This window comes from Seriola lalandi, unplaced genomic scaffold (genome assembly GCF_002814215.2).
Source record: "Seriola lalandi dorsalis isolate HSWRI2012SDOR001 ecotype SW California unplaced genomic scaffold, Sedor1 jcf7180002054302, whole genome shotgun sequence".
Taxonomy (NCBI): Eukaryota; Metazoa; Chordata; class Actinopteri; order Carangiformes; family Carangidae; genus Seriola; species Seriola lalandi.
This window is the reverse complement of record NW_019524855.1, coordinates 254,467-264,061: the sequence shown is the minus strand read 5'-3', so window position 1 is coordinate 264,061 and position 9,595 is coordinate 254,467.

Sequence of the window (9,595 nt, the reverse complement as noted above, 5' to 3'; positions counted from 1 at the left end):
TAGTGTCTGCTTAGTGTCTAAATGTTTTCTGTGTAGTGTTTTGTTCATTCATATTCTGCAGACTGCCTGTGATCCAAGCCACCACAAGTTTGCTTCACTACATTAGCTTAAAAGACACATTGTGCATCATTCTGGGCTCCTTATAATGAGATGGAGATCGCCGATGATAGGGCTAACAGAACAAACAGCTGTGACCGAGACACGCGCACACACATGCGCACACACAGACGACAGCTCTTATTGAAAATGAGGGAGTGATATGAGCTTTATTATGAAAACTCATAACAATAACAGGTCGGCACAGAGAGGCAGCTGTAGAGGTTCTATTTCTACTATACTTCAGATATGAAAAGTGATGAACAGTCAACCTTTTGCCTCACCAATCTCATCCACTCAACAAGTTGGAAATAATACAAGTGTTATCCGAATGACAAATCATATAGTATGAGTACCAGTCCACTGAGGTTATGGCCACACTAAAAGGTTTTCATTTTGAAACGCTGTTTAAAGGCGAAAGCTATCTCCGTCCACACAATAATTTTAGCTCCGTATCAAAAACAATCTGCATCCATACTAACATACCTGAGAACAAATACATACATGACCATTCATGTACACTGGGCATGCACAACATTGTCTACTCTGTAGTTGATTAATTGCACAAAATACTACGAAATGCAGAACTTGAGTGTCTACATCATCCTTTCCTCACTAAGAATCGAGTCATCACCAGTTAACCAAAAGAGCACAAATGAAGGAAATATGTTGTTTGGCGTGAGGCAGCTTATAAGTTCTAGCTGAAAGTTAAATGTAGTATAGTTCTGATGACCTCATTAGGTTGTATTCACCTGCCTGTCTTGGAGCTGTTTGTAGGTAAATACAGTGCAGCTGTGATGAAGATCAGTGTCGCCCTGTCAGGGGGCATAGTTCTTTGTAGTCCCTGCAGGTTGGGAACTGAACATCTCAGAGTTTTGTTCAAGAGGGCAAAAATGATCACAAGAACAAAGGCAGATAGTTTCATTAGCGACTGTCAAATGGGCTCCGTTCAGGGCTTGTAAAAAATAAAAAAAAAACAAAAAAATAAAAAAGTTGAGACTAAAAGTATAACTCTTTATTTACCAGTTTATACTATTCTGAAGGACATCTAGGGACAGGGTGTATAGTTTCAAAATCCAATATCAGGTAAAATCAGAGTCCGACAATGTTACAGAGGTGAAATGCTAAATCGGTGGAGCAGTCTTTTAAATGGAGCCAGTAGTGATTTTGGCGTTGGTTCGTGGATGTCTTATTCTGGCACAGCAGGATTGTCAGATTGAAAGGAGAACACAAGCCAGTCAAGAGAGGCTCTAAGACGTGGCTGAGGAAAATTGCGCCTGAGCAGCCTACAAATATCCTAATGCAGTGTATCAGGATAAACTAGGTCATGTCATGTTCAGCAAGAAGGTCCAGACTTTTGTGCTTAATTGGCACCTGAGTAGGACGTGATAAGTATAAAAACTAAGCATTGTCCTTGAACAGGAAGTAGTTTTTGAAAAAAAATGGTGTCCTCATATGGGGACACTTTATTTATTTTACTTTATAAAGTCACCAGTGTGTAACAAAGTATAAACAACTTTTATTTCAATGCCTGAACATGGCTGTGCAAAAACAAAATTGCAAACAATGCACCACATGTAAAAGCCTTGTGATTTATTCAAAATTTCGTAACTATAAAATTTCCTTGCTCCATACTCTATGAACTATGAATGTGCTTTCGTCTGTAGGGACCGTTCGTCACACCTATCGGCCTGTGTGAAATGCTGCAAAACAGTTGCGTTCAGTTTGCAAGCATAGGCACTGATTACATGTCACACACTGATTTCCTAGAGCAGCATTTTTCTCTGCAACACACTGGGTTTTTTCGGGCTGACCAGGTGTGTATTCTCTCCCTGTACTGACCCACTTGCTCAAGTATGCCTTAGCCAATGTCTTGTGAAACTGCTGTCTTCTGTGTACTAATGAGGACAACAGGTATAACTTAAGCAAAATGAAATGCAAGGTGCATCAAACCCAGAATATAATGTCCCCATATGCGGACACTGTCTCTGGTGGTTAACAACAGAAGTATAACATCGAAAGTCTCCCATCTTATGTACTCCTCAGCTGTTTAGCAATGTAAGTCAATGACCCATTGAAAAGGTTAGTTAGCACCCTGCCATAGTTGTCCCACCAGGGGATGGATGTGTTTTCATTAACATTAATAAAGTTAACTGTCTTCCTAAAATATCTGTGCTGCATTAAAAAGAGCCGGTGGGCCTGTTGCTGGCTTCCAGAGTGGCCCATTTCCATGCAGCTTCTGCTGGGTCATTAAATATGGATCCTCTCCCCAGAGAATGTCACAACTGCAGGAACTTGAGGGAGAGAGGGAAACAGGAGGGAGGAAAAAGAGAGCAAGAGCTGAGTGCAAGAAAACTGCAACAAGGCACAAACATTTAACCCTCAGTTCCCTGGCAAGATTTGATACCAACATTACACTGCAGACCTTTGTGGTCTTTATTTTATGCTTTGTGTTAATATTCGTCTCTGTTTTCAATTTTGTTTACTCAGTTGCTCATGAAACACATTGATATGTGCCAGATATCCTGAGACTGTTGTAAGATGATACTTAAATGACAAAGGACAGTCAAGTGATTACAGTTTCAGTGGGAATGAAATCATCAGAAATGACCTGTGACATCTGATGATCTTCCTACTCAAAATCTTTCATACCTCAAGACCCTCAAGTTGTTTGTTTCTAGACCAAAGGATGTAGGCCATGCCCTCAACGCCCTCCTACGACACAATAAGATTACTCCCCTCATCGCTCAGCATAACCTCAATTTCTCGCAGAGCAGGGTTGTGGGGAAGACAGAAACAGTGACCGTGGTTTTGCTCAGAGTGACTCAGCCTTTTGAGTATCTATTTCTGGGAGATTTTGTCTTTTTTCTTGTCGCTGAATTTATATAAAAATGATCATATCACATGGTTCTTGTGTTTCCTTTGTGGTGAGAGTATACAGACTAAATTAAGTCTCGTCATTTCAGATGTCTCATGTATCTCAAATGTGTCTGCCACTTAACCTCACGGTTCAATTCACACAAGCACAACCATTGTAATTGTTGCAGCTTTAATGGGGGGTGCTGCTAACTTCAGTAACCAGGGCTAATGTTACCAGTTTCCTCTTGTAAAGAGCATTCACGTCAACATCTGAGTTTTAATTATGAGTGCTGCTGAAGTCCAATGTTATAGGTAATTGAATATTGAAATTTAGTAGTTACAGTACTATATTGAACAAGCACAGTATTCTTAAAAGGAGCTATTTGTAAGTTTTGCTATTTCTACATAGGCAGTGTTAGCATTAACAGCTGTTTATGTACCCGTCCAGAAGAAACGTTGTGAGTTCAGCATCAAACTTCATTCCTTTACTCACCAAGAGCGGTCTCCAGCAGTGGAGAGCAATGTCAATGTTAACTCTTGTCTCTATCACATCTTTTCTTCTACTTAAGTTAGCACGCTAACCAGCTAGCCCTTACTTTCATGTCAATAACCTCATCAAAAGAAAAACAATACTGTGTTAGAGAAAACTGTATTGGTACACAATATTCTTCTGCGTCACTGTCTCCATTTGAACTATTATATTGTCACATATTGTCAGTCATATGGATTTGACAGCAGCAGGTTTGTTTGTTTTATCTTCAGAGCGACATGGAACAAAGAGCCTGTCAGTTTATCAAGTATCTTCCAGTCCCTTCAAAAAGGCAACAGCAAAGGATATTAGAATGACACTGGAATGACAATGTGTGTGTATGTGCGAGTGCGGGGGAGAATGGTAAGGAATGAGGAGTATTTGTGTGAGCATGTCTATTAGTGGGCAAACATGGACTGTACATGCTTTCCTGTTGCTCCCTTGTGAATCTGCTGAAACTACCACCTTGCCTCATCAAAGTCAAAACACACACGACAGTGAATTAATTCAGCTGGCTCCATTTGATCCATTTCCAATGCAGAGACCTATCCCACAGAGTGCTACGTGGAGCAGCTGATAATGAGGCGGAAACACAAGGCTTTCTCTTTGAAACAACACTTCTGATGTGAGCAAAAGTCTGTGAAACTATGATGCACATAATTTCGCGAAGTTCTCTGTCTGAGGAATACAAAAATACACCAGCATGCAGCTCGTACTCGCAGTGCCTCAAGCCAATGATCACTGAGTGTACGGAATGATTGATGTGGTTATCACTTTCATATGGTTTCTCACATTAATTCGATCCCCGTCTTGCTGGGAGTTAATCTTGAGGTTGAATTATAATGTTATCTAACTTCTATCGGGGTATAATAACCAGACACGCCTTGATTAATTACCCTTTCCAACTTAAGGATTCTGGCTTAACACCAAGCCCTTTTTAGGGACAATGCAATGCTTTAGCCTCCAAAGGCAAATGGCTAAATCAACTGCTGTAAACCACAAACATCACCATGACTCATTTAAATGCCTGTGAAAACACAGTTCATCATCAGAAGCTGCCGCCACCAATCCGTGACTGCCGGGTATCTAACAAACCAGCTACAGCCAGCCTCGTACAATCAGGCAAAATTTAACCACAACACACAATAATGTTCCCAGTCAACCTTTGATCTGTCAATCATCTCATCACATTTTGTGTTGTAGTAAGCATGAATGACAGCTACATCCATTCTTATCCTCAGCCTCATTTCACAACACAAGGGTCTAATCAACATAGAACAAAAAAAAGAGCCAAACAGCACAGCTACCATGCTAAGAACAGCCACAGCCTTTAACGTAGCATATGCAAGCATTTTGTATCTATCTTTTGTATTTCATCACCACTGATGTGAAATTATTCAGCACTTGTCCTAATACTGTAATAACTGACAGCAAACATTGCAGACGATCACTACGAGGGAACACATTTTTAATAAAAGTTATCAGGTCTACTGTTGCTTTTTGTCTTATCAGTGTTTTTTTGTGGGAAAGCGAGGGGGGAATAAATAAAAAGGCTTGTGTTGCAAACTGTCAGGGAGAGATTGATGAATTGTGGAAAGAACACTATCAGTTTTTGGGGCCTCATGGTGGAAAAACAACACAGTGATGACTAGCAGTAATGAGGTCCCAGGCTTACCTGCTTCACTAAGGCCAATGATCCACCTGGGTACCTGTCAGGCTGTGAGCCCACTGCCCAAGGTTTGACTTTTTCTGGGTAAGGACAATGTAGGTACTGTACGATAGTTATGTGTGCCTATGTGTATGTGGCAGACCAAACAAATGTGCACTTTCAACTTTATTTATAAGCAGACGGTTGAAAGAATGAAATAATATATGCAAAATATTTGATTGATTCAAAGTGGATGAGGGCTGTTTATGTGCTACCCTCCTCTGGTGGAAATTACACAGTAGTATGGTAAAGTGGAAGCTATTTGCATCTCAATCCGAAACCAAATCAAATCAGCTACATAAGGTGGGAAGAAAGCCAATGAATGGCAAACATAATTGGATGACATATGCGGTACCGTCACATGTTAATGACTGAGCAGCTCAAAATGTGAAGAACATCTTTGCAGAACTTGCCCATCTGCCCTCAGCGGATGATGACACGGGGATATGCACAGAACAAATACTTCAAAAGAGAGATGTGTTCTGAGGGATGGGTGAGTTGTCTGGAAGTTAAAGTGAAAATGTTGTTATCATGAGGTGACTGAGAAGTAGAGAGGGAGAAATATTTCAGAGGAGAGGCTGTGAAAGTCTCTGGTGGAGATGTCGAAGAATTATTTTTGACAGATTTTTGCAGAGATACTTGGCATTATACAAATAGTCATGGTCAACATTGCAAGTCAGTTATTTTCTTCCATTGCTCTGCCATTTAATGTTGGACTTCATACTGTAACACACAGAAATACGGTAGACTGCCATTAGCAGATCCACTGGCAGCAATACAACATCAAAGTCAAGCCTCTCCAACCAATGGTTCATAGTAAAATTAACTAGTTTCTAAACAAAAGCCTCAAATTTCTCATGAAGTCTCATAAGATTTCTCATAAAGTCATATTTTCCAGTTTCCAGGAAATAGTTACAGTATAATTCATACCAGCAGTGGATAATCAGAATCATGTTCCTCCAAAGTAAACTGTAAAAAAAAAAAAAAAAAAAAAAAAAAAGGCAGCAGTTACAGTAGTTTGATGACCATGATTTTCCTGTGGCTGACCCAGAATTCAAGTGTGGGAAATCACGGCAGCAGAATCTAAAAAAGTACGACTTCCTTTAGTTATAATGATATATGAAACCTTATGCTGCTTTCATGTCATATGGAGTGGATGCGAGCCTTCACGAAACAAAACTCCAGACGGTTATATGATTACAGAGTTACAGGTCATGCGAGGGTTAAAGAAATATTCTGAATTGACAATAAAGTATTATATCGTAAGTGGGTTTAACTGCCTTGAATGTTGGATTTGAATGTTGAATGTTGGCTGTCATGACACGTCCATATCCGCCTGGTTTTAGGGAATCAAGTCAGATATTAGTAGGTTTCAGAGGCAGGTGTTGGAAACTGTTAAACATGATAACCCAGATACAGCATGAACGCAGCATCACACCAGAGTATATTGCTTTTTTTATTGCGCTGTATGGCTGAATAGTGTAACCCCTCTGACGTCACCCCACTGGATGTAAAATATTAAACTGGTCTTTTGTATCAACAGGATCCTAACATTTATAACAAACAAACATATGTAACCACAAAATAAACAGTCTCAATAAACAATAGTGCAGTGCTTCCACTGTGGGACTATGTCACTCATATATTACACATGAATAATGTTTGTATTCCCCCAGAAACAATGGTAAGTATCTTTAATGTAAATAAACCTTAGGGAAATTTGTAAAAATGTATAACAAAAATATATTTATTTTGTTTATTCTAGTTTCTCTTCTGTAATTTTGTATTAAAAAATACTTTCCTTCACTGGTACTCTCTCAAAGTGCTAAAGATTATGTTAAAAACACACCTCTTTTCTGTTGCTTCACAATATTTAATAAACACAACATCAATACCAGAGCAATCAAACAAATATGTAAAATTAAATAAAATGTCAGGTAAGTACCCTTTAAACTTTAATTGACCCTATCAAAAACACTTAATAAACAAAAGATTTAGACTAAACACACCTCAAAATTAACACTTTTTCTTTTTTTTCCCCGACAGAAAAATATGCCACAAATCAAAAACCTATGTGTATGTTTATCAGTGTATAGGTGCGTGTGTGTGTGTTGGTGAGAGTGTATTTGTGTGAATGAGCTTATTTATCAATCATATCAAACAGATAATATTGTAACCGGAATTGTATTCACCACAATGGAAAAGTATGAATCAATTAAATTTGTGGTTAGACCGTTCAACCTTTAGAGCAGTGCTGACTATTACCAAGCACTTGGATTTCTAACTGGGGCCCATTAGTTGGTGCAAATAAGAAGAAACAAAATCTGGCACAGTCAGTTACTCACAATACATGCAGTTCAGAAGAGTCCATGAGCTGGTAGATGATGTAGCAGCAGGCGAGGTGCACAGGTAGTTAGTTGTCTGTATCCAGATCCTGGTGCAGTAGCTGAGTCTGTCCTCACAAGCAGTAGCAACAGATGCCAATTAACACGGTGCTCCAGCACGTCCGTTTCCTTCCAGTCCTCAGCGAAAAATGAGGCTGGTGTTTACAGCTGACTGCCCCTCACGACGGTGCTAGCTTACACGTCCACGTTTTACAGTCCAAATTACACTTTTTACAATGCGAGTGAAAACAACAAACCGCGGATAACCTGGCTACACTTTCACTTTGAACGTCGGGAAAACACGTTATATGATAATACTTGTGCCGATACTATAGAAGTATTTTAGTCTACAAATATTAATCACCTCGATTATACAATTAGCTTTCACCGCTGCGCTGGCTATGTACACCTCTCTTCTTCAACATGTGCTCCTCTTTCTCCTTACCTATTTTTTCCAAGCTGATCTCCAATTGGCTAAGAGTGTAGCTCTTCCCGAAACAAATTATTTTGGGCCAAATCCCAATGTCCCACCCTCACAGACTTGGAGGCGCGTTCCCGGTGAGTTGGTGAGGGCTTAGGGCTGTCCCACTGTCAAACCATGGAGGGCATGAGGGCTCTCTAGCAGACAATTTGAGCTCTTTATGCAGACTTTTCGTAAGTCCGCATTTCTGCAGACTTTGCCTGAGGGTATTACCCAAAGTTCATAGCGTTGTGACATTCGACACGGTGTTGCCATGGTTATCAGGGGACTCCCGGAAGCGTTAAAAATGGCAAACAACGGCCATAAAACGCAAGTAAAATAGGATAGAGGAAGAACTGTTAACAAATAAGTATGAAAAGAATGAACCCTAATGTTAGCATAACAAGAAAAAAGACAGTATAATGACACCCAGATATTAATAAAACATAAAACACTCTGTTATTTAGGTGTATTTTGTAGGTCTCTACATAGGCCCTCTCTTTATCTCATTATCTTATCATTTCCCTATAATGTTAAACAGTATATATAACCATGCATGGCACTGTGTTTCAGTCTTAGTGTTATCATCAAAGCCACGTTACAGCAAAGGTATTCAAGCTAGGTAGGGGGCGAAAAACATTTGAAATTTACACATCTACAGGTCCACAGCCCTCAGTGTCTTTTTAAAATCAAAATTCTTTTTTCCATTTTGTCAAAACTGGTAACCCTCCAACAAATTTTGCTTGCCTGTAATTTTAGTGCTTATGCATCGTAAGGACATCAATAACCCCATAAGATCTTGGGCTATTTTTTAAAAACTGAATCAGAGAAATAGCATTCCAGTTGGGAAAGAGATGTTAGGTTAAATGGGAAATGACAATGAAAACTAACTGAAAAAAAAAGAAAAAGCTCCCAGCCAAACCAAACTTTTTTCACTACACTGTAAAAGTAGACAAAATTCAGCACTCTCTATTAAAGCTCCATAGTTACACCAGACATGTAAACCTGTGGGGAAGATCTGCTTCATGTTCTATCAGCACCACAATTCATGTATGAAAATGTATATTTACTCTCTGCCAGGAAATGTATGTGAAGCAGTTTGAAAAATCCCTTCACTCAGCTGAAGATGAACCCACCGTGAACTCTAGATAAACCGACATAGAAAGAACAAATGCTAAGCCGAAATCAAACAAGAGCACGGGAGAGAGGGTGAGCGGGTGCAGGGTAAATGGAATACAGTTTGAATATTTATTAAAGTTGACTTTCCGTGAACTGAATGTATAAGTAAAGCAGCAAATACAAGTATTCTGATCTTTTTACAGCTGCCCAAGCTGAATCATAAACTGTATAATTAAGCATCTGACAGTTGTTCCTGTGGCTCTCATTTTACATTGAGGTTAATGAAGTCCAAATGATTTGATGCTTCTGTTACTTGTGCATGTTTGTAAGTGTGTAGCTACAATTCAGGAAGTTCATGTAAAAATGAAAGACGCAGAATTGCCTAATTAAGCTTCACAAGGCTGCAATGCCTTCTCAAAGATAATGACTAGCTCCTCACA